Source organism: Rhyacophila brunnea, unplaced genomic scaffold, assembly GCF_057557595.1.
Source record: "Rhyacophila brunnea isolate RB1 unplaced genomic scaffold, BYU_Rbru_1.0 scaffold_12, whole genome shotgun sequence".
In the NCBI taxonomy this organism is placed as follows: Eukaryota; Metazoa; Arthropoda; class Insecta; order Trichoptera; family Rhyacophilidae; genus Rhyacophila; species Rhyacophila brunnea.
Window position 1 is genome coordinate 21,825,696 of NW_028232774.1, and position 24,960 is coordinate 21,850,655.

General features: G+C 33.0%; 1 protein-coding gene across 2 annotated transcripts in view; it reads left to right on the plus strand.

Moving 5' to 3' along the window:
• Positions 1-24,960, plus strand: part of Cbp53E (Calbindin 53E) — a 319,445-nt gene that overhangs the window by 66,201 nt on the left and 228,284 nt on the right. The window lies entirely within an intron of this gene.

The window sequence follows — 24,960 nt, forward strand, 5'->3', positions numbered from 1 at the left end:
TTCTCGTCTCAATGACAAACACAACATTATTTTATGTCATATCGCATATTAAAATTTATAGTATTCATTCAAGATATAGTACGTGCATCAAAATTGTAAATAATAACGCAAATAAGTCAAATATTTTTAACGAAACAAAAGTTCTACGCGGTCTTCAAATCTTTACCATACAAACAGATGTACGCAAATCTTAGTTTGGTGAAATAAAATATATTGTTATATTTCCCAAACATAATATATAGTAACTACATGAATATATGTTCATATTCATACACACGAACGCAATATCCGAACATGAAATTATAATGTGCCAAATCCAATTCACCGTTAAATTCACAACCCCTCAGTACATAATTAAACCAAATCTGTATTTAACGTACTTACCTACCCACCCTAGAGAATTATATCATGCATTGCCGATGATTTCTACTGGATCTAATTATTATAACTACACAGTATGCTGAATGTATTATCTTACACATAAATACGAGATACCAGTAGGTATTACGTATTATATTAAAATATGTGGTATGTAATTACTGGAAGCCGGCATTCGGTTACAATATTGTAATAATTATTGCGGCAGAGATACTGTGGGCGGATCAGATTTAACGATTTTCCGTGAATAACACGGTTTATTTCTGTATGGGAAGGGATAAGTCTAATAGTGAGATAAGTCTTCCAATCTTCATATTCTTGACTTGAGTTAGCAAAACGCTTGGTTTTGTTATGAGGGTCTCAAGATCATTGGAAAATGTCCGAGTACAACGTTCAATATACGTATCGTTAAGCGCATGCTTTAGTGAAACGGCAAATAATTATTTTCAACTATGGGTGCGACGAAATTTCGGACTGGCTGCCAATCGGAGAGCGAAAGTCGAGCTGTGAACACGTCAATTTGTTTTGTGATGGCGTCGGGGGAATTAATTCTTACATCGTGTAAAGATGACTAAAAAACGTTACCTATTTACTTGAAAAATAAAACATGTCAATGAATATATTATTATTATTACTGATAGAATAATAAACATAACATTAAATGGACGCATGTTGAATTTTTATGACAAATTATGTTTTGTTCTGCACACGTCGTTTGCACAATCTTCGCGTCGCGTAGTCACGATCGTTTTAGATCGTGCCCCAGTTGAAGTATAGCCTTAATAATTATTATCAGTGGTGAAGACTCTGTACTAGACGATTATTAAATCCTACCTTAATAAAATATATAATTTATAATTAATTATATTTAACACAAAATATGCACAATATATTATAATATACGTAATATAATGTTAACAGTTGTCGCAATACGTCCACCTGTAGATACGGTGATTCGTATATTTACCACTAATACTAGTGCATTCAAAGTCTGAAATAATCTGTACGTAAACATATTATATTTTTGAATATAATATCGTACCGTCAAATTATCGTAATAAATCGGAAAATTGCGCCAAAGCTGAAAGGTTCCAATACATTCAAGAAAATAATTAAACATTACATAGCTTAAAAAAAATCCATAGCGTTAAATCATAATATTTAACAAAATATGTACATCTCTTATAGTAGATTGTAAAATTGATTTTTATATTTATATTGACATATTTTTAAAATGCTACGTTGACATTTTAGTCTAAATTACAATATTTACTTCAATGTTGTAAATATAATTCGTATACAATTTAATTAGAACATTACTGTGTGCAAAAGTAGCACAGCATTTTATAATATATGTACATACAATTTACTTCACGGTGAAATCAGGGCTCGAAATGGACCGGAGCGCACCGGAACGCCGTTCCTGTTCGTGAAATCGGTAAAATTATCGCTCCGTCTCGTGGAAAAAATAATTTGACCGTCTGAACTAGATAGGCCATATAATAGAAAATCTAACACACTTATTTTTATGAAATACACGTAAAATTTCATAACTATGTCTTCTAACTATGATATCTATGTATTGTTCTTCAGAAAACTGTCGAGCGCTCCGGTTTGTAAACTTTTCCATTTCGAGCGCTGGGTGAAATGTTCAACGAACAACGCGTTATTTGATTAAAAACTAGGTACGTATACTTTGTTTCCAAGACAACAGCTTACGTTTGAAGTGTGCTACGGCCAACTACATACATATAAAAAAAATACATGTAACCGGATCGGACATATAGTTCCTTTACTAATGATTGATATTATTTCAACCAATATCACACGTTAAACTACATATGAGTATATTTCAGTGTTGTTTTTACGAAAACACGAATTAAAAAAAAAATATATATTTATATATATGAAAACTTATTCCTGAATTATAAACACAGTCTTACATAATATAGCTACAAATGTGATGGTGATGGGGCATAATAATAATACATTAATATTTATAAAGCTGTTTTTCAGTTGATACATTAAACATGTATCCATTTTAAAATCTAATTTTTCATCGCCTCATCAGAGCGCGTGGATTTTCTTTTATAGAATTAGACGGATGGAAAATGTTTATAATAATACACTCTCGCGTTTGTCGATTCAAACCGCAGACACGTGGTGCTTACGTTGGGTATTTTAGTAAACGCCTTCGGCACGTCATCTGGAATGTAAGTGACTCCATTTCTAAGAACAATGTAATACTATGTGATATACCCTCTAGAATGAAGAGTACTTATGTTTTATGTGTGTGATCAAATTTATTGAATTCCGAATTTGAATTCGAATGTTGGACGAAGGCTTCCCTGAGTTTTTGTCACGTACTTGACGAGTTTATTGATCTAGAGCAGTGGTTCCCAAAGTTGACTGGGCTCCGACCCATCTAACGAAAAATTCCAATCTTGGGACCCACCTCTTAGCTGTCTTAGAGAAAAGAGGGCATAAATATTGGTAATGCTCAGATTCCCTAGTGGCGAGTCGTGGAACTTCTTAATGCTGTCTTATTTGTTCTAATTGAAAATTTTTTTTTTATAAGTGTTACCAATATGAATGAAAGACTGTTGAAATAAGAAACACAACTTAAATAAAAAAAAAATATTACTTAAAAACCTACACCTGCAAGGTTTTTTTACAAAGTTATTTTAATATTTTCCGTAACCTAAGTTTATTTAAATTTTTAGGAATTATAAATAGCTGAATGAAATATCAAATTTATCACTTCCTATTTTTTTTAATTTATGTATACAGTGGCGAGGGCCCACTCAATATTCGCTCGCGACCCACTGGTAGGTTAGGTTAGGTTAGGTTAGAATTTTAGTTTGGGAAACCATGATCTAGAGCAATGATACTCAACCTTTTTTTTTCTTCGGGCCAAATAAATATATTTGTAAAGTAACGCGGACCGCATCACTACTGGTGTGACGAAAAAAAATCATGAAACCCCCCCTTTTTTACAAAACATTTTTGAGATTTTAAAAATTATAAACTAAAACAGAATAATAATATACATATCTGTTCGTCAAAAATTACAATAGTGAAAAAAGTAAAACTCAAAAGTATTGTGTATCCAAGCGTTTATTTCAAAATTAATGTGATTTTTTACATTGAGATAAATTTTCAACAATTTTAGACAAATCGGGTTTATAATTGCTGCATGCTACCCTCAATACGTCATCAAAGTGAGAATCGGTAAGTCATATCATAAGCATATCTTCTATGATGCGATTAAATATGTGTTTTGCAATATCTTCAATGCGTCTAGCAAAGGTAGAATCCGAGAGCTGCATACAGGCGGACCTCGACTTACGAACGTTCGACTTTCGCACAATTCGCTATTTCGCACATTTAAAAAAAAAAACGTTTTTTTAAAACGTCGCGCTGGCCGTGGGGTTAAGACATAATAAGATTTATAAACAAGAGTGAGAAACAGAAAAACTGCAGTGTTGATAGGTACGAACAAAGAGAAATCAAGGACTTATAAACTTCGCACGACGTTCTGATTGCGGTGAATCTTTTTCTTCAATCGGACGTTCGTATGATACAAACAGGTCTACTACTATATTATGTTCAATTTTGAAAAATAAAATAAAAATTAAGGAATACGTTCAAAATTGTGGAAATATATCTTTAAAGGTTGTTTCCAAAAGACACGGCATAGTTATGGATGAAATGGAAAAATTTTTGTCATCATGGATCGACGACCAACATCAAAAAGATGTCCCTCTGAATATTTAAATTATTCAAGCGAAGGCTCTTAGTTTGCACAGAGATTGGAAGGCTAGATTAAAAGAAGATTCTAACACAATTTTCAAGCAAGTAACGGTTGGTTTATATTAAATTCACTGGAGAATCGGCTGATTTTCGCGGAGAATTTATTTCCTCATTATCCAAAATTATTGAAGATGGAGAATATTCCTCTAGCCAAATATTTAATGTAGATGACACAGGTTTATTTTGGAAAAAATGCCTAGTCGTATATTCTTATCTAAGGAAGAATCAGTTGCCCCTGGGCATAAACCTTCTAAAAACCGATTGACATTGCTTCTTGGTGGAAACTTGGCTGGTGATTTAAAATTGATGCCAATGTTAATTTATCAACCAGAAAATACCAGGGCATTGAAAGGGAAGGATAAAAAATTGTATCCAGTAATCAAATAAAGATAAAAAAACCTGGGTTTACTGCGTTAATATTAAAAGATTGGTTCACTTTACATTTCGTGCCAGCAGTTAAGCAATATTGTAAAGTTAATAATTTACCACTTAAAATAAGAAAAAGAATAGTGGCAAACAGTTAACTCTTGATAAATTTTTAAGGGAAACATCCGCAAACCCCACTTAAACATGTCTCTTAAACATCTTATATTTACTTGATAAATACATATTTCAAAATACACACAATTAATTTTTTTTACTTCCCTCTACTTTCGAACATTCAACATTCGCACACCTTTTCAGGAACCAATTATGTGCGAAAGTCGAGGTCCTCCTGTACTTTTGATCTGAGCTACTCGTATTATTTGATTTTTATTGCTAAATTTATCAAATACTACGTTGGAAACACTGCGGAAACATTCTCTCACATCCTCTGTGTCAGTAAATGGTTTCATATATTTACCAAGTATGTAACAAATTGCATACGATGCTCTTGTCACCGCTGCGTCTTGTGATACCATTGATACAATATTTTGTTGATGTTGTAAGGACTTCTTGAAGAATGTTAACTTTTCACGTCTTTTTAAAGAGCCACGAGGAAAAGTATCATTAAATGTTTTGTGCTTCGTGGTATAATGACAAAGAATATTATATTTTTTTTAATATACTTAAAAATTTCATGATAGATCAAGCATGTGCTCGAACCATGTTTATTTGCAACAACGAAATATTCTTCTTCCCATTTGTCTTGAAACACTCTCTTTTCGTCGGACAATTTTCGATTGCTGATTCGACTTTTTGAAGACACTCCCGCCATTATGGGTAATTAAATTATAACAAAATAATACTTTATAAGACAGCAAAAAATACTGTTGTATCCGTGTTCCGATTAATGTTTACTTGAGATAAAGCCACAACACTGTGACGCGTTCAACTTTGGAGCTGTCAAATATTTATGTTGCCACAAGCAAAATTATTTTCGCGCGTTCTTGTCTGTCAAATATTTGTTTTTTGGGAATAAATCTAGCGTGTGCAATAGCAACACTCTTATACCAGATCTGATGTGGACCATAATGACAATCCTCTTCGGGTGTCACTATCTGTGCGTCAAAGTCGAAACGAATCTCAAGATATACGAAATTTAGAAAGCCAGATTTTTAAAAATCATGTTCCGGATAATAAATGTGTTTCGGGCCGCACATAAAAGCTAAAGGGCCGCAGGTTGAGTATCACTGATCTAGAATTTTTTAGGGTGGCTATCATTAGGTCAATGATCTGCAGCCGCGATTTATGCACGGTCATCTTCCATGACGCTATAAACGTGTCAGAATGAAAATATTTTAGTGTCACACTTCCTTATCACGAAACGAAGCTGCGTATGACTGATGTAGCAATCATCCACCTTGGTGATTAGAGAAAGAGTTTAGAAAATAAAAAAAGAATCTTGACTTTCTTTGCCGTCATTTATCTTTAGTGACATGAAGTATCCTCTGAACCCATGAACTGAAAGTCTGCCGAAACAGAGGAGTCGGAGTTTGAAAGTGACAAAAAAATGAGGGATCGGAATTATTCCGTCGCCTATAATAGGCAACAAACTTTTCAAATGCCTCAAAGTTGGCCTTGGTTGATATCAAGTCGGCGTGGCTAATTGGGCCCGTGTACGTACAGACCCTGGCAAACAACTCCGTTCGGTCGGATCTTATAAGCGGGCAGTCTCAGAGGACATGTTCAGAGTCATGATCGTGCCCGCATGTGCATTCCGGCCCATGTCATATCAAACGAAAACCATATAGCTTGGCTGCGAAGTCACAATGTCCGGTCAGCAACTGGCTTACCCAATGTATTGGTCTTAGTTGTATCAACTGAAACCTGCAGTACACATCTGAAAAGAATGTCAGGACTATATGACTGAATTTGTCAGATGGTTAACTAAGCGACATTAGTATTTTATCACTTATCAGCTTAGAGACATATCGCGTGGGTACTCTTGTCTGCCTCTTTATATATTGTTTTGTTTTCTGGACTCGTCTTTTTCATGCGATGTTATGCTATACTTAATTATATATTTTTCATACAAATTTCTGTTTGTGACACTGACATCATGACATAATTTTAGACTATTTTGAAATTAATACACAATACAAATAAATAAATAATTTTATTTTGAGAATCACAGTCAGAAAATAATACAACATCCATATTAATTAGATTATTCAAAAAACCATGTAGAAAAAAATATCTCTATAATATCACAAAACAAACTCCACGTTATAAAAAAAAAATGTTTCCTAATACGGATTGGACTGTCTTAATTGGAATGTTGAATAATTAGAGTTTACAGCCAATTAAATGACGAACTAGCGATTTTTTATTGTTATCGTTTCTTGAGTAATACAGTAACCATAAAGTAGGTAATCAATGTGGCAAAGGAAATTATAAACTAAAAAAAAATATATATTTAACCGAGGCTTTGTCTGGTATCCTGCCTAATATTATGTCTTTTCTTTAAACTGAGATAGAATACAATAAAATTCACAAGTTGCACTTATACATTCAAATTTGGGGCATTGTACCGCTATGTGTACAGTGTCATACTGAACACTGAGGCATTTGTCATATACCTGTGAATCGCTCCTCCTCACGAGGACATCAAATCTTTTACTTTTTTCTTGTTTTGATCTTACCTTCAATATGTGCAGAACTTGACAAATCAGGGCATTGGACATGGATAAATATTTTTGTTTGCAGTTATTTAAATAGTTTCCAATCAATTTTCCACGAACCTTTGGGATTGTATTATATTATGTTTCAATTTCATCTAGTTATTGGAAATATATATACGATTTGGCATTACTACAGCATGAAATAGAGATGAAAAAAAAATCAATTCTACAAAAATTATTTGGTTATAATTCTGCTTAGAACAAATCCAGACAGTTGTATATCTCATAAACAAATAATTCCCGAATAAACTGTAAAAGTTTTTTCTCGTTATAACTTCTAACGACCTCGAATGTGTGTATATATTTCCTGTATTCCTCGATTTAGCGCGTTTAATCTGTTTATACAAATAAATTTATTATGAAACCTCGTTTGAGTTGATTTTGAATGAATGTACCTATATTCCACTATAACCGTACGCTGCCGATCAAAGGATGCCGAACGTGACCGTCTTTTACGCAACCACTAATCAAAGCCAGCTGTGGCAACGACACGATGTGGACTGCATTTCTCATACTGTTTGTATGTGATGTTCACACACGTTGCGTACCGTATTGTGGAGACATGTGACTCGTGGCGAGGTTCGAAAAATCAGCAGCTACTATCTTACCGTGCCACGTTGCCTCCACGCATATATATTCGAAATCCAGACACATCAACACTTTGGGCTATATATAACCACTGGCGGGATATTCGCCTCCCAGTCGCTGTGACCCATCGCACATGAAAGTGGCTACTTTGATATAGTAAAGCAATAGTATAACACTTGGACAGTAAAATAATTATGTAAGTAGGGACACAATTTATGTTACTGTTAAAAAAATATTATGTTTATAATATAAAATGATGTTCCTGTATTTTAAATAAATAATTAAATACTCATGTCATATACATACCCAAAATTCTTATTTAATATATAAATATATGACTGCCGGTATTATCGATGATAAGGATAAAATACATTTGACCTTGTCGATAAATGAATTTTATATACCTACATATTTCAAATTTGAAATCAGAAAATTAATGCTCCGTTCTGTTTTTGATTACTTTCGGAAAAATTTATGCCGTTCCATATTTGAAAATAATTTAAACTCGGTTTTTTGAAGTTACACATAATAATATTTACCGCAAATTTCTGCGTGAAGCATTTCAAACACGTCCTATACAGACAAAAAGTCGTCCATTTGCAAAGTTTTGTATGCATACGGATGGATAAAGGGCAAACGTTCGGAAAAGTTTGGATGGGATCCTCCCAACGTTTGCCCTCCACACACGAGTACATTCGAACAACAGGGTAACTGGTCTCGGTAATTTTCTCGTCTAACTCTGCACATATGTGGCTTTGTATATTATACAAACTTTGAAACTTTCAGACAGACAGTTCGACTAGTTATAGGTATTTAACCGATAGTTGTGTTAGGATGGCTCCATGCGATGCGTTGATTATTATAACGAATGTTCAAAGAAGGTAGGGACAAAGTTATTAATTTTACATAATCGGCGGCCAAAGTGAACGCTAATTAATTTATTGAACCTTACTCCCATATCGAAAATCTCCTCGCTCCTGTACTTTGGTCATTACATCGTCCTCTAGAGAGGCCATCTGGCAATTTATTTATTTATTTAAAATCATCACAGGATAGAACGTGACGCGATACATTTAATTTATTTAATTATGTATTATTATAATATTGTATTTAACTATTGTTCGTATATTCAATAAATAAATTTTATACTTAAAACTTGTCTGTATAAATAGAAGTAAGAATATAGTGGCGAAATTACAATATGTATAAATAAAAGCCTGTGCGGGTCGAGGGGGTATCGGTGTTCATGGAGAACCATTTTAAAATAAAGATTTCATAAAATAAGACAACTATTTTCTTATAAAGATTTTTCTTGTACGTACAGAGAAGAATTCGCTTGCGACGCAATTTTTTTTATAGGTAGATAACGAGGGTATACTGACAGAAAGCATTAAGTCATTAAAACAAGTTCTGAGATAATCGCATTAATAGCTGAATTTTTTCTTTCAAAGCTTTCTCCCACGTAGAATGTTTTATGTTTTATATATTTTTTTTCTACATTATAAAGAATAACCTTTTTGGCATACAAAACATAAGATTTGATGTTGATAAGTTGCATGGATATTTTTTTAAAAATGTAAATGTAAGTGACCGCTGACATAATGCATTCTGTCAGTAACTATTTGCTAACTTTGACATATTATTAGATAAATGACAATGCATTATTGTTATATTTATTTATGTTAATCATTAGATTGGTACATAATAATACAAATAAAAATAATATTTTTAGTGAAAATAACATTATTTTTTTCAAATTAGAGCAATATAGAAAAAATACAATGAAAATAATAATAAATCACAATAATTTTTAAACAGATTTTTTTTAGAATTAAATTATTTACCGTAAACTACAATAACATTTCTCTGAAGGGTATGCAGATTGGATAGTATGCTACATATTACGACTAGCCTTAATTCTGATTGACATTCTTTGCATTTCCTTGCACTTGCACATTGCACTTATTCATGAAAACAATTAGATTAGTATCAGTATTAATATTAAAAAAAAGAATGTTCATTATTATTTGTCGTTTTCGGCATCGGAATCATTTATATCGGGCTCCGGAAGTAAGTCTGGATGGCTGTTATTCTCGGCAGATAATTGTTGAAACCACCAATGAAAAATGTCCAGTATTACACTTTTTTCACACAAATCCTTTTTTTGGCAAAACTTATTTTTAATGGATTTTTATATTATAATTGTGGAATGTTTTCGATTTCTACAAAACAAATTTGGTTGATACGCGAAGCATTTCTAATTTTTAAAACGTTTATTGTTTCGTACACATCACTAAAATTATATTTATATTGAATGGTAAATGGGTTTTCCTTTTCATATTTAAGACATTTCATTTTTAGCCAACTTACGCCAAGTTTTTATTTTTTATTAACTGATTCGATAAAAATTTGAGGTCATAAAAGTCAGTATATTTTAGCTCGCTTGCTTCGTATGGTTTCTTTTTCGAAATGAAACGAGACATTCAAAAATCATTTAGTCATTGGCACAATAAATCGATGCAAACTTTTGCCTGTTTTCTATGGCACTATGCATAGAATCGCATTCCATATATTCAAGAAAAGAGCAGATACTTGCAAATTTCTATTATGGCCTCCGCATGTATCGAAGAAGAAAGATATTTCAGTTACACTCGATGGAAGCTGCTTGAGATACCACATGAGACAACTTCCTATTTCGCAACTCCCTCGTTTTCCATTTATTTCGGTCCAAGCCAAACAAAATCCTTTATTCGGCTTTGGACATTCGTAAATAGTTAAGTTTAAACATATTTACTTTTCTTTTATAATAGAGCAGTGAAACCTCTGTGGATGGTATATGTAACACACTCTGAAGATCGTATGTTACAGTCATGAATAAGGACTCATTATTAGACATATCCTTATCTTTTTCTTTTTCAGAATGACATTCATTTTTCTTTTTCAAATGACTCTGAAAATCCTCTTCCATTATGATGTTGTCTTCGGGGCAACTTACTTTGTATTTATTACAAAATGTGCACTGGTCCTTTTTTGGTGTGAAAAACGATAAATTATAATTTTTGCAGAACACTCTATGATAGGTTATCTGTGTCAATGGTGATACGCTTTTTTCTGTGCAATAGTCTTTACACAGGCTATACATTTTGCAAATTGTTAATTTACTGTCTAAATATTACCTTATATATATATGTCCTTTCTCGTGTAGTGACTCCATAAACGGGAAGGATTCTATGTGAGACTTTATATGGATTAAATTCTCATTGCTTGTTTTGTGAATAGGGGGATGTTTACATCTACGATCGTGTAACGTAAACTGTACTCCCACGTCTTCTTGTTCTTTAAATGCGTGAATTACTGATCTATTTGAAATGTGTAAAGTACTCTAAAAAGACTCTGACTTTTTGTCCACTCTTGAAAAAGAAATAACTCTTTAGTTTTGACTGGATTTCCTTTTTTCATTCCTTGGTTTTCTATCAACGGGAATTTCAATCTCAACATTTTTTAGAATGTAATCTTTTTTGCGATCATAAGAACAACTCCAACACATCTTTAATATATTATGTTTTGCTCTTTGAGACGAAGTCATTCTAATAAATTCTTCAAATGGTTCAATGTATTGTTTCACTAATCACTAAAGACAGATGAATTAAAATTTCAAAGGTATGGCCTATGCCCTATGGTGACATCTATTGACAACATTTGTACTGACAGAATGCATTATGTCACACTTAATGCATATGCCATGTTACAAGTCCTGTATTTTGTACACACAAAACGCATTATAGGTCATATAATGCTTTCTGTCAGTATAAAAAAATAACAATATGACTTAATGCAGTTTCTATTTTCTTACCAGTATATCCTATGACTAAGTGCGTTTTACCAGAACGTAGAGCGTAAAATTCTAAGAATTTTGGCATTTAAAACAGAAAAACAGCAAAAACTCACTTAATGCGTTCTGCAAGTATACCCTCGATAATATCGTCACTGTTCTGGCAGAAGACACTAATTAAAAAAAAATTACATATTCAGTTAGTTTACCAAAATGTTCCTTATTTCAAACTTTACCGTCTGGAAACCTTCTTAATAAATTAATTTTTATTTTAAAGTCATCCTTTTTACGATTACTTAATAAACTCACATGATAGACCATTTCAAACATTTTAACAACTTAAAAGTCAAATTACTCGAAACTAGTATTCTCCAGTTAGTGTGTTCTGCCAGAACAGAGACGATATATTGTATAAATTTGAAAAGATCCTGCTATGATACTTCATAATATTTTAAAATGTTCATGGTTTTTTTGTACATAAGTATCTAAATTCTAATGGATTTAAGTTTTGTACTATTCCATTTAAGCGCCTGAAGATGCCGAAATACAAAACTTAAATCCATTAGAATTTAAATTCAAATTCCATAAGTACCTTCGGTCGATAGTATTAGTATTATATATAAGTATTTATGTTGAAAACTCCTCAGAAATAGTCTGTTGAAAAAAATATGGGCATCATCCCAACAGTGCTGGACTTCAATCCGTATCCATCGGAATTTGGTAAACGTACTTTACCAATTTAGCCACGTGCTATTTTTGTCGAAATTAACAAACAGTCATGCAGGCCGACGCGTGGATATTTTTCTAGGACACATAAGATCCAGTTTACCGCGCACCGTCCTTAGTAACATATATCGTCAAAATGTTTTATTTCAAAAATGTTCCCAAGTCATACCATTATTATGTTGTCTGTGAGGCTTCAGTCCGTAAATAATTTTAATTTTATATTCAATTCGAATTGAATTCATGGTTACTGTAAAAAAATTCGTAAAATAAATATGGTTGGGATATGCTCGCCTGCACATATATAGTTTATTATGACTTACCACTCTAACCTTAGTCAAGAAATTCCATCTCTGTCTTCCTTTCAAAAGTGACTTTAAGCTTTAGGTATGTAATTGAGGTTCTGTAATATTTATTGATCAGGTATAAAATATTTCAGTAATTAAGTCTATTTCAGACTGCTATTAAAATTTTGCTCGTACAACCTACTATATCTAATATCTATAATACATACTTGAAAATATTCTTTTGTAGAATTTTGCTTGCACATTAAATCAAATAAACAGGCTTTATAAAAATATACGAGACGCGTCATATAATAAAGATTGAGATGGGAGATACGACCTATCTCACTCTTCAGAGGCGAGAGTTCATTTGTTTTTTTTCGCATGGTGAAAAAAGCTCAAAAGTGGGTGAAAATTTCGAGCATTTTTTTGCGTCTGAATATACATCGCGTACCCTTGAAGTTGAATAATACAGGAGTACAAAAATGCCATCAAATGTTAGTTTTACAATTTGATCGTGAAGTTCGATAGAGGTTTTCTTTATAATATCAAATTTAATAAACATAGTTTGCCCGGAACTAAAAACTATTTTATAAATAAGTTAATAACGTTTTCTTTGTCCACGCAAGTTTGTTAGATGAAAAACTGTCGACAGGTTCTGCTGAACCAGTACCTAATATCATTATGCCATGTTTACAAATAAGCCGTATCACTTCAATGTAATCGCATACGCTGATGTAGTAAGTCGAACCTCTTTGAAGTAGGTCTCCATGATACGTTGCTGATAGTGGCATGAATATGGCTTGATGGTCTGCTATCTTTTGGCTATGTCGCTGCTATTGAACTGCCGAGAGCTGATGTAGGCGTATGGTTCTTCTTCTAATATCTCCAGCGGTCATCTTTGGAATTTAATATACAATATGATGATTGTTATTATATTACCAATATATTATACAGTATAAAGGAAATATACATCTGAGTACTTAGGCATCACGTATAATTTTAATTTTTATTTAGTGGATTGAAATAGTTGGTTGAAACTAGAAAGTCATAATAATTATTACTTATTCTAGGAGTTTTATTTTATTTTATTTCAAGACCGGTTTTGTTAGTCAGGATATTTTTCATTGATAACTAAATGATAAATCTTACACATTTTATGTATATTTGACCAATAATAATGACCCACGTTGGCCGCGCAGCTTAAGCGTCGTGGGTCCCAGATTCAAATCCTGGGTCTGACAAGTACACAATATATTGTTCTTCAATTTCTATGGACTTAATAAGTTGAGCAAGTGGCTGACATCCATTTCTCGTAAAAACAAAATCTCTTAATACAAACCCCAACTTTGTAGACGTCCATATGATCCTATTAGAATCGGACATGATCGAAGAAGAAGAGGAATACCAATAATTGATATATACAATAATAATTATAAGTGCCTATATGGTAGTGTGTAATAATTTAAATCTATTTACCATTTTGATTGAATGCTTCTCTAATAACTTAAATACAACAACATAGTATTATCATAGTAAATAGTGAAATACGACAACAATGGATAGGTACTAATAGTGTTCATTTCATTGTCGTTTTTTTAATGTTAGTTTTAAATTATGCTTTGAATGCAGTGCGGTAAACTGATTAAAATTAGGCTAGCGCCGGAAGTCTGTTGCGATTATATTAATAATGTTATTTCATTAATTGATCACAAAGCAGATTGCCTCCTTATTGGTGGATTTTGGATTAGTATCTCATTTAAAACCTACGTAGTTTAAAAAAAACGGTACTGTTCGGTTATGAGGAATACAGCGGCAAACACATTTTGAAAATAGCTGATATACTGGATTATTTGTTAGGTTAACCTAACCAAACCTAACCTAACCCAAACTAACAAATAATCCAGTATATCGGGTGTTTTCAAAATGTGTTTTCCGCTGTATTCCTCATAACCGAACTGTACCAAAAATTCTTCACATGAATCATTATACAGATCGATAGCTAGGAGGCGAAAGCACTTACCTTTAAAGTGAAAAATGTGAGTTTAATTACTGCAAGAAAAATTTTTCTTTAAAAAAGAAGTATTTGATGCAAAATATTAAAATATTACTGTTTGTCGCCCTTCGTAGATCATATTTCGGTCTCAAAATATGAGTGGATTAAATTCGCACTATGTAACTATTACTTCTTAAATTGATATAAATGTTTGTCGATCTACTATGTGCCTATAATATTATATTATTTCCTTCTCCCACATCTACATTCCCACCACTTAGCTAGGGTTGAGTGCATGGTTAATATTCAGTACTTACTCGTAAAAAGCCCTTAAGATAAATACTTGCTACATTATGGGGCGCGTATACAGCGTTGGAAATGTTGACATAACTTTTTTTATTGAGTGCTGGTATTATTTATTCATTCAATATATTAACAATTAAGCAAATGAGAGATTAGGTCACTAGAAAAATATTCTTCCTTTTCCATATCCGTTACTTGGGTAGAGCATATTATATGAACACCCTCAGGACATCCAAGAATCCCTATCACTCTCGCCAACCATGTTCAGTTCCATAGATTCCCCATGTGATTGACACTCCACGGCGCCGGAATCCGACTGGCTTGAAAAAACGGTACGTAAAGCCAAGAGTTACTTGAAGCATTCGTAGCATATTGTTAAGCCTTATATGTGACGAGAGCTTTCTTATTTTCTCGTCACTTTTAAAGTCGTAATATCAGTTTCCGCAAGTATTTGTTCTCGATTCTCAGTGTACGATTTCCCAGGTGAGAAACACGTGGTTGCTTTTGCCAACTTCTAGAATCTAGAGTGACGTCTTATAGCAGTTGAAGATTCTGATATAAGTCAGAATATTAATCTATTTTTAAAAAAATATTCTAAGTCGCCTAAATAATAATATGAAAAACATATATTTGAGAACCTAATCGATTTATAATTTTCGATAACTATGTACAGTATACATTTTCCACTATTTCCACTCTCCCGTTTTGTACAAGTATGTGCGATGAAAATAGCTTAAAAAACAGATGGTCTTTTACACATTTTCTATTCTCGCAATCCCATCTGTTCGTAAACGGAACGCAGTCTCACAGGGCGTTATTTTATTTCGTAGCATTTACGAACACCCATTTAAATTCAGTCCCCGGGCGAAAGTATAACGTGGTAACGTTTTTAAGGAGACGATGTCAGTAGGCGCCTACGGTTGAAAATGTGTCGCACAGCGGTTGAGGAAACATTACATTGGTCCAGAAAGTCGGTCAAATAAAATAAAACTGTTTTTATTCTTATCGTGTCATCACCTAACGGATGTTGGCCACCACCTGGGAAGTCTTTACTTTATCAGTTTGAATAGTTTGGCTTAGCTGCACTAGTGCCGATTACGGAGGTTGTTAAACTATGAAATGTGACGTCATCACCGATTACATGTAGGATTGACCTTTTCTTGGATATTTGGAGAATATAATACTTTTGTCTTTTCATAAAGTGGTCGAGGTACTGTAAATTTCTGGTTTTGATACTACGCAGATCTTTTCTGTCTTTTCCCATTCATTTGACAACGTTCGAAATTTCTTAAACTGAAGAAAGTCGCCAAAAGGAAAAGAATGTAATACCAAAACTTCTCATGAAATATCACAACGTATCAGTACAGCATCGTCTTTATCTTGTTGGGTCTTCAAAGGTAAAATTTATTCCACAGCTTATAGTACTTCATTGGAAAATTGCATTTTAGTGTAAGTACATACCGTAGAATCCTTTGATGAAAATAAGTATTGTATACTTCTCACCATTTACCATGGTTTTCAGTCAAGGATAGCATAATGTGCGAGGAGTAAACTATCGCGACAATAACTATTTACACACAAAAATATTGATTGTCTCGTCAATCTCATTTCTCAGGTGTAAGTGAAACGCGTTAGTTTGTTTTTGTTGTGTGCATATTTTGTGTTTCGTTATGTAGTTCGTATAGTTTACTGCCAGGGTCACCACGACCGTTCTACTATACATATATCCATATGGCACAAGTTGCAACTATCGCGTGAAAATTCAGAAGCTGCTGAACTTTTCTGATCAGTTTTGCAACTTGCACGACAATAAGTGTTTACATTTGCATTTTATTGCTATAGTCGCGACAATTCGTACTGCTAGCAGTAAATTCATGGTCGTGTAAAGTATTTGCTATAGGCGTATGAAAGTGGAACAATAAAAAAACCTCTTGGACCTGTAATTCTCATATAAAACTCTCCGTATTATTTATTCACCATGTTATTTATTTCTTCCATACAAAAATAAACTATATAACCCCATAAATAGAAAAACAACCTTTTGTCCTAAGTAGCATGTAAATAAAAATGTTTGATGATATTTTGTTGGCGAAGATTGGCGCTAAATTGAAATTTAGAATTTACCCAATAACGTCTTATGCGTCAATTACATTGAGCTACTTTACGAGCTCCTTGTTGCCGAATTTACAATCTGCCTGTAAAGTCGCCCAGTGTCATCATTTGACAAGCTAACAAGCAGATTGTAAACAATCTACCGAGAAAAGTTGAAAGCCGGTCAACTTCACACGCTACACGCCGGCGTGTGTAGAACGCAGTAGCAACATCCCGGTAAAAAACGAACTACCTACGTTCTGTCAAAATAGTCGCTGGCTTGTGGCTTCTCAGCGAATGGAAAGTTTTGTGTGTCATCATCACAATCGCAGTAACTGAATCGCCCGCTATTAAATTCGCCAACAAACAGCTCGTAAAGTAGCTCAATGTAAAGATTATAAACTTTCAAACCATATTTTTTTCCATAATACACTTTTCCTTTCATCAAAATTCATAGCTCACTAATGGTTTACATAACGTTAGTTGATTCGGAAGGATAATCGTATTTATCCATTGGCATACAATGATAGATCACTTATTTTAATGGCAAAAAGTTTTACGCTCATCAGTCATTACCTAAACCTCATGTAAACGTCTGATTGATCTTTGTTGTTCTTGGGTCACGATATATCATTCGCTGAATATCCTTTCATTGAAACATTGTAACGTTCTAACACGCACCCCCTGAACTGTATTAATAAATTATTTTGAGATATAATAGAATTCTACTATTACTATAGTCATAGATAGGGCAACCATATTTCTATACGCGGTATTGAGATATTCATAAATACATATTATCATACCTATAGCTTTTTGATGGTGACTCAGGTATCTGGTAATTTTCTCGTATCTTTCTACACATCCAAAAATCCTGTTAAGGAAAGAGAGATAATTCTTACAAATGAAACATTTGTTGAATATTTGGAAGTAACAGTATGTTACACACGCATTCGAGAATTTAATATACTTAAGACTCAGTGGGAGATCACATTTGAAGATTTTATTCAGGCGCTCAAATGCACTACCCAATTTGGTTCAGCAAGCAATCTCTTCATACATACCACAGTCATCAATTAAAATTTATGGTCCAAGATGATTGATGAGGATCAATTTTGGTTAAGTCAAGTAGTTTAGCATTTCTTTTGTATTCGAGACATTTATATTTAAACCTACTTTGCAGCTTTCATTATTTGCAAGCTTCTGCATATCCTGTTTTGAAGGTCTTTTGGGTCATTCGCAATGACAACAATGTCGTCTGAAAAGCGCAGGTGACTGAGGTATTCGCAGTTGACGACATTAATTCTATTGTCGTTCCAGTTGAGTTGTCTTAATATATCTCCCAGAGTAACGGATAGCTTCTGGATTAGTCACCCAGTGTCGTGGCGATAACGTCTCGACGGGTTGTCGGTTAACAGGTGTTTATGCCAATAAAGTTGAACAATATCTCATGAGTCAACTTGTGGTTTTGACGTTGCTTCGCTTGTATCGTAGCCAATGTTGAAGCGACAGAGTTCTTAATGTAACTGCCTGTTTATGCCATCAAGGTCGAATGATGACACGTGACATGATTACAGTGCCTGGATGACTACACTTAGTATAGTAGGTAGGTAGGAAATATCGGATCGAATTAGGGCCAAACTCGATACTTTCGTGAGAAAATCTGAATATACTGGACTATCTATTTAACCAAAACCATCCCGTTTAAAATGACATGATGGTAAACATAGTCATAAATCTTCAATAATATTGTATTCAATTACTTTTATCTACCGGAGTTGTTAATATACTTGCTCTAAATATTTATCTCATAGCCCGCAGACATTCTTTGTGAACTCTGAAAGATATTTTATTGAAAGAAATACTAAATACTTTGATCACGCCATGTTTTCTCGACTGAATATTTTGCAATTTTATTATTACACGATATGATCAAAAATTGGACTAAGTATTAATAATATATTGCTTGGGACTTTCACGGTAATTTGTTAGGTTTTAAGGTATTTGGGTAGCCATTACGTATTCCTTCTTTTCTTTTTCCCATCTCGATGTTTTGGGTTCATTTTAGAGGATTTTCTCAAAGTAAATAAGTATAGGTGCTGTTGGGTATATGAACACTGCTCATATAAAATGTGTGTGTCGAAAAATATTTGTCATAGGTGACAGCAGATATTGCTCTAAATAAAACATGGTAGTTGATGTGTATTAATTGTTATAGCAGGGTTTAACCAGGCTACTATAATTGTCCAAAATTAGTAATTAACGGATTAATTATTGGATTCAATTAATTGACTGAATACTACACAGGGATCTATTGTACACACTTGGAATCTTCCCACGGATAACGGTCACCGTGAAAATATCTAGATCGCCTGTAAGTAGGTGTTCCACAAAAACAGGATAAACTATGGATTTTATGATGTGAACATTACAATTCATGATACAAAAAATATTTCTAAATGTACCTCTTATTTATTGCTTTAAAAACATTCATTGCAATAATATTTAACACTATAACATATTGCTGAGGAAATTCCGTCAGTTATTAACTTACATATTGATTCCTGTTTTATATTATCTAATTATATTTTATGACAGTATTCGATACCAGCTGTTTTGCCAGATTCGTCATTGAATTTTGCTGAAATACACATGTAACACAAAGAAATAAACAGGTACAATAATAGGCATGTTTAAAAGCATCATGGTTTACGGAATCACAGAAGTATCGTGAATATCAAACGAGTCTTATATTGAAGCTTTTATTTTTCTTGCAATTTTGATGTTTATCATCTTGTATAATATCTATTTTGATATAATACTCGTATTATGTATCTCAGATACTACCTTGTTTAGCCATCCATCATGTTATGATATTTTGGCTTTTATCTTATAATGTTTTAATATAAATATTTACGAAGACTTCAATGTGTATGTGAGAATATACTTTCAATCGAAAATAACGCACAATATTTTTTTAATATAAAGATTGTATATAACAAAGTTAACCTTTTTTATAGTGGCGTAGCTTATACATATAAAAGTGAAGTAAAAAAGGACGAGTGTTCTACTAATTTTCATACAAACTGAGTATTTGAGTCCAGGAGAACAACACAGTGCAGGAAGACCACGAGTTCGGTGGATTGATGGCCTACAGAGAAACTGGAGTGGTCGACTGGAGAAGGTGAGCGGAGGAAATGCCAGAGTGAAAGAGGCCAAGATCTTCCCCGACCTGTAGTGCATGAGTCCAATATTAGCTATTATAATGTTTACGATAAATTCAGGCATGTCCAACTCATCGATCGCAGAATGGATTTTTGTTAGAGAAAATGTTAAGCAACGTACCTGTTCATTCAGTTGTAATATAATATAATTTCATTAGGATTTTTAAATGGGAACATTAATTCATGACCTGTAACCGAGGTAAGATAAAGAAAAGAATTCCCGCGTTTTAAGATACGTAGTTTCCTCTTACCGTTGCGTAGTAGGTTCTTTTCTCAGAAATTTGACGAATTTGCAGTCGTCAGTGACATGGGTCAGCTTTCAACCCTTTAGCCTTCGGTGATTGAGGTAATCATGAAGAGACGCTTTACGACCTTTACGTGGCTAGGGCACGTGTTCCGGATGCCACCAAAGAGTGTGACACTTCGTACCCTTATGGCACAGACTCAAGGGTTCCGTCACCATGGGCGGCCCTCCCTCACCCTGCAGCGGTACCACAAAAGCGACCTACGTGCTGCAGATCTGACATGGCGGGAGGCGCAAGAGTTAGCGATGGACCGAGGGAAGTGGCGCGAACTTGTGCTTGCTCTATGTCCCAATGCTCGGTCGTCACAGGGTGAAAGAAGAAGATCTTCTCTTTATAGAAGATAAACCATTGCGCACTACCAGAAAATGCTATTCTGAAGACCACCGGCCACCACTGCTAGATAGTAAAACACTACTTGAACTTGACTGAATATATTATAGTGACTGGAGAATTGTAAATGTGCTAATAAAACATAAATCTGTGCGAAAAATGAGCGGAAGTGAGACAAAAGACATATTCAACGTCTCCGGACTGGGTTTTCATTGTACTAAAAGATAAAATTTTAAGGCATTAAAAAAGTAATTATTTTCACAAAAATATACCGCGACACGTTTTGTTCTTTATTCAAATTGTTTTCATGCTTACCAACTTAAATAATGAGACAGTGAAAACAGCTCTGTGATTTTTAATTGAGAATGTATTTTTTATACAGTCCTTCCGAAAATATACCTACCTACAGATAATAGTGATAGAATAAATGTTAACCAGAATATCCGTTGAAAGATAGACACCATTATTTACAGTTTAATGTTTATTCAGAACGGAATACAAAGAAATCTGTAAATGTTTTCAATCTGTCAGTTTCTTTGATGTGCGCGTCATACTGATATTGTATTGTAACTTGTTTATCAAAGTGTTTAGTGTGGGATGTCGGTTGAATTGGAAAAAAATAATATACTGTACGTTAACGCATTGAATGATGATGATTTGTTTTGACGGTTTTTTTTATAATGGATATGAAATACTATGGTTATTGCTGTGATATATTTTTCCCAATAATCTAGTTATGTATTTCCCAATCTTTATATTTAATTTATTGTTTGGGCTAATTGCAAATTGTATCGAATTGCTCCCAGTTTTTGAGATACGGGCAAAATTAGTAGGAAGTTTGTTACAAACAAATCTGACAATGCCTTATTCATAATTTAATAATACGATACCTTTTATTCAGCTTAACTATCAATATATTTAGGGTTAGTCTATAGCAGCGATGCCAAATACGTGGCATGCGTGCCCAACTTGGCACGCTAAAAGTTTTCGACGGCACGCCAAAAAATAAATTCCTTTTATATTTTAATATTCAAAACGTTTATAGCGGAAAAATATAAAATCAAAGCGAAATCATGTTAATGTATATTGTGGCAACACATGGAAAAGCATGCCTGATATCTGTTAAAAAAACTAGGAATCTCGTTGTTGACGATTTTTTCTTCCACGTACTAATATTTTTTTCTATATTTAATCATGTACATTTAATCGGTCAACAAATGAAGATTCAGCAGCATGTATTAATTTGCAATCAACGACATATTATCAGTCTATATATCAGACATTCAACAAAAATTAGCGTGTTATTGATTTTTTTTATATTGCCTTATTTTCTTTCATTTTATGTGTATCATTTTTTTATACTTGTTTTTTATATACAATAAATATGATTTAGATTATATCATGTGTACACCTAAAAAAGAATGGCACGCGCCACGAATTAAAAAAAAAATCGGGTTATTTTGGCACTCCAATCAAAGCCTACTTGCCATACATGGTTTATAGTGTCTATACAGAGAAGATTTTCTTCAATATATTTAGAATAGAATATTTATTAAATATGTCGTTATAATGTTTAGAATTATTAAACAAATAAATTTTATATTATTTAGGTTTTATCCCAAGTTCGGTGTAAGGAATATATTATTATAAAGAACAGGATTTCGTGACGTTATTTATTCATGGATCATTAGTCAGGCCATCAGAAAGATAGCAGGATTTAAAAGAAAATGTTACTGATATAAGTACTTATGCGCCATTTTGGTCTGAAAAGAGTTCTGAGAGAAAAGTGAAATGGTAAAAAAATCAGCTTACTTGAAAAACAAAGAAAGTACTTAGTGATAACCCGGATTAATATTCCATCTTTAACCCAGAGGGCGAATTGTAGATTTATTATTAACATGTCACTGCAAGGTCATAATGATGTATCCATTTATAACAACGTTTTTCTTAGGTCGTATTCTTATTTGTCCGGTGGTTCTTTGTCCGGTACAAATCTTGCAATCAATTTTTAACTAACTTCCCGACCAGCTAGACATTCTAAACTTTTAGAATACATCAGAACACGATGCCAATGCATTTTTTAATACTTTTAGCCACCTTTAAGTAGAATTGAATTAGTTTTCACTTAATTCTGTTTTGTATGAAAAGTTATTTCGACACCATTATTGGTTGCTAGTCTGGGGTCCTAGCAACTAAATTATTAATATATACGTGCGTTGCTATGGAAATCAATATGACATGTCAAAATGACATTTCAGTATTATTCCTATCAAGTAAAATTTTTTTTGATCGTTTAAGCTAGTCAAGTCAAGTTTATATGATTCAACAGAAAATTTAAAAACGTTGCATATAAAAAGTTCTTTTTATGTTGTAATTATTTTTACAACTGAATTATTGATTTTAATTATGTTTTATTTAATATTGAATATATATACAAATGTAGCATACATTATTTTGAGTGAATATACATAAATTGTATTAGTATCAAACGCATGCATATTAAAAAAAAAACAAAACTATACACCTTTTTATTAAAATTGGTATGGATTTTTGATCAGAAATTTTGATAAACCCTCAGTGAATGGAAAACAAAGGGTAGGTATGTCTGAAACAAAAACTTTGTGTCTACGAACAGCAATAAAGAACCCGTAATATATTATACTAAAAGGATTGATAAATAATAAATTATGGTTCACGCCCCTACCAAATTAATTACATAGTATTATAATCTTTAAAACGCTCCCCTGAAAAAGTAGTGAGGTAAATTATTGCATTAATTATTCATGAGCAAGTCTTTCACCATTTTGGGCGGCATGCGCACTCCACTGCATGTCATTTAATATTTAAATCAAAAATCTTGTGACGTTGTACGAAATATATGAATAAATCCTGTGCTCAAATTCGGAGCCCTTTGTCATAAAATTCCTTCTATTTTCTCATTGTAATATCATAATATACAGAAATACATTTTTTTAACCAACATTTGGAACAAAAAACCTTCTTCTCTAAGGCCTATGGAGCCTTTGTACATGAAGGTTTATTTGTTAGAGTCACACTGAAACAATAATGTATTGGAGAATTAAAAGTTACAAATGAGTCATGATTATTTATATAAATAAATGTAAACAAATATACGTTAGTAATGAAAACAAATAAAAACTCTGCCAATCTTGATAGTATTGACTTGCGCGTCCATGATAACTATTTCTGAGAAATCGGGAGCATTCATTGTTTGTTCTCTCAAGGTGCTAAACTAACCTGCCATTGGTAATGCCAATTGAGAGGGAAATAGCTGTGTTAAATCAAATCGCTTCGGATATTGATATATTTCATTTACGTGAGTGTGAGTTTCTGTGGACGTTGTTTTATAGGTTTTTAAGATTTGTCTACTATTAAGTGTAGTAATAATAAAAAAATAATAACTGACTTAAGTATCTATGAACGGTAGTCATTTTTGTAATTATTGAAACCAGAATTCAAATTTATCTGAATTTTTTAAGCTTACATCGGTAACTACTGATCGTTTTTAATTTTGGAATATTCCGCATTTACGGACCATTACGTTGGCTTTATTGATCATAAAAAATAATCAATATGAATGTTTACTAAATTAAAAAAAATCTCCCACATATCTCCAGCTGATAGTATTAATTACTATCCGTCGAACAGTAAAAATAAATGAATCCGGTTGATTATTAATTATGCCTTCCATATATTGTTAACAGTGTTTTTTTCAATGACCTTACAACCTAAATCTAGCCATTGTCTCTTCAGTTCTTCTCAGTATCAACTAGTCTTACAGCATGACAAGTAATTCCAAGGTGTTCCTGTTTACTCTATTGATCCAGTGGAGCTGTGGTTTTCTCAGTTTTTTCATTCCATATATTACGATATAGAGACGATTATTTTCGGAACCTGTGTATTTTCCATACTGTGGATGTGTTTTGCCACCGCCATCTTTAGATTAGTAAAGCCTTTTTTCACAAGTA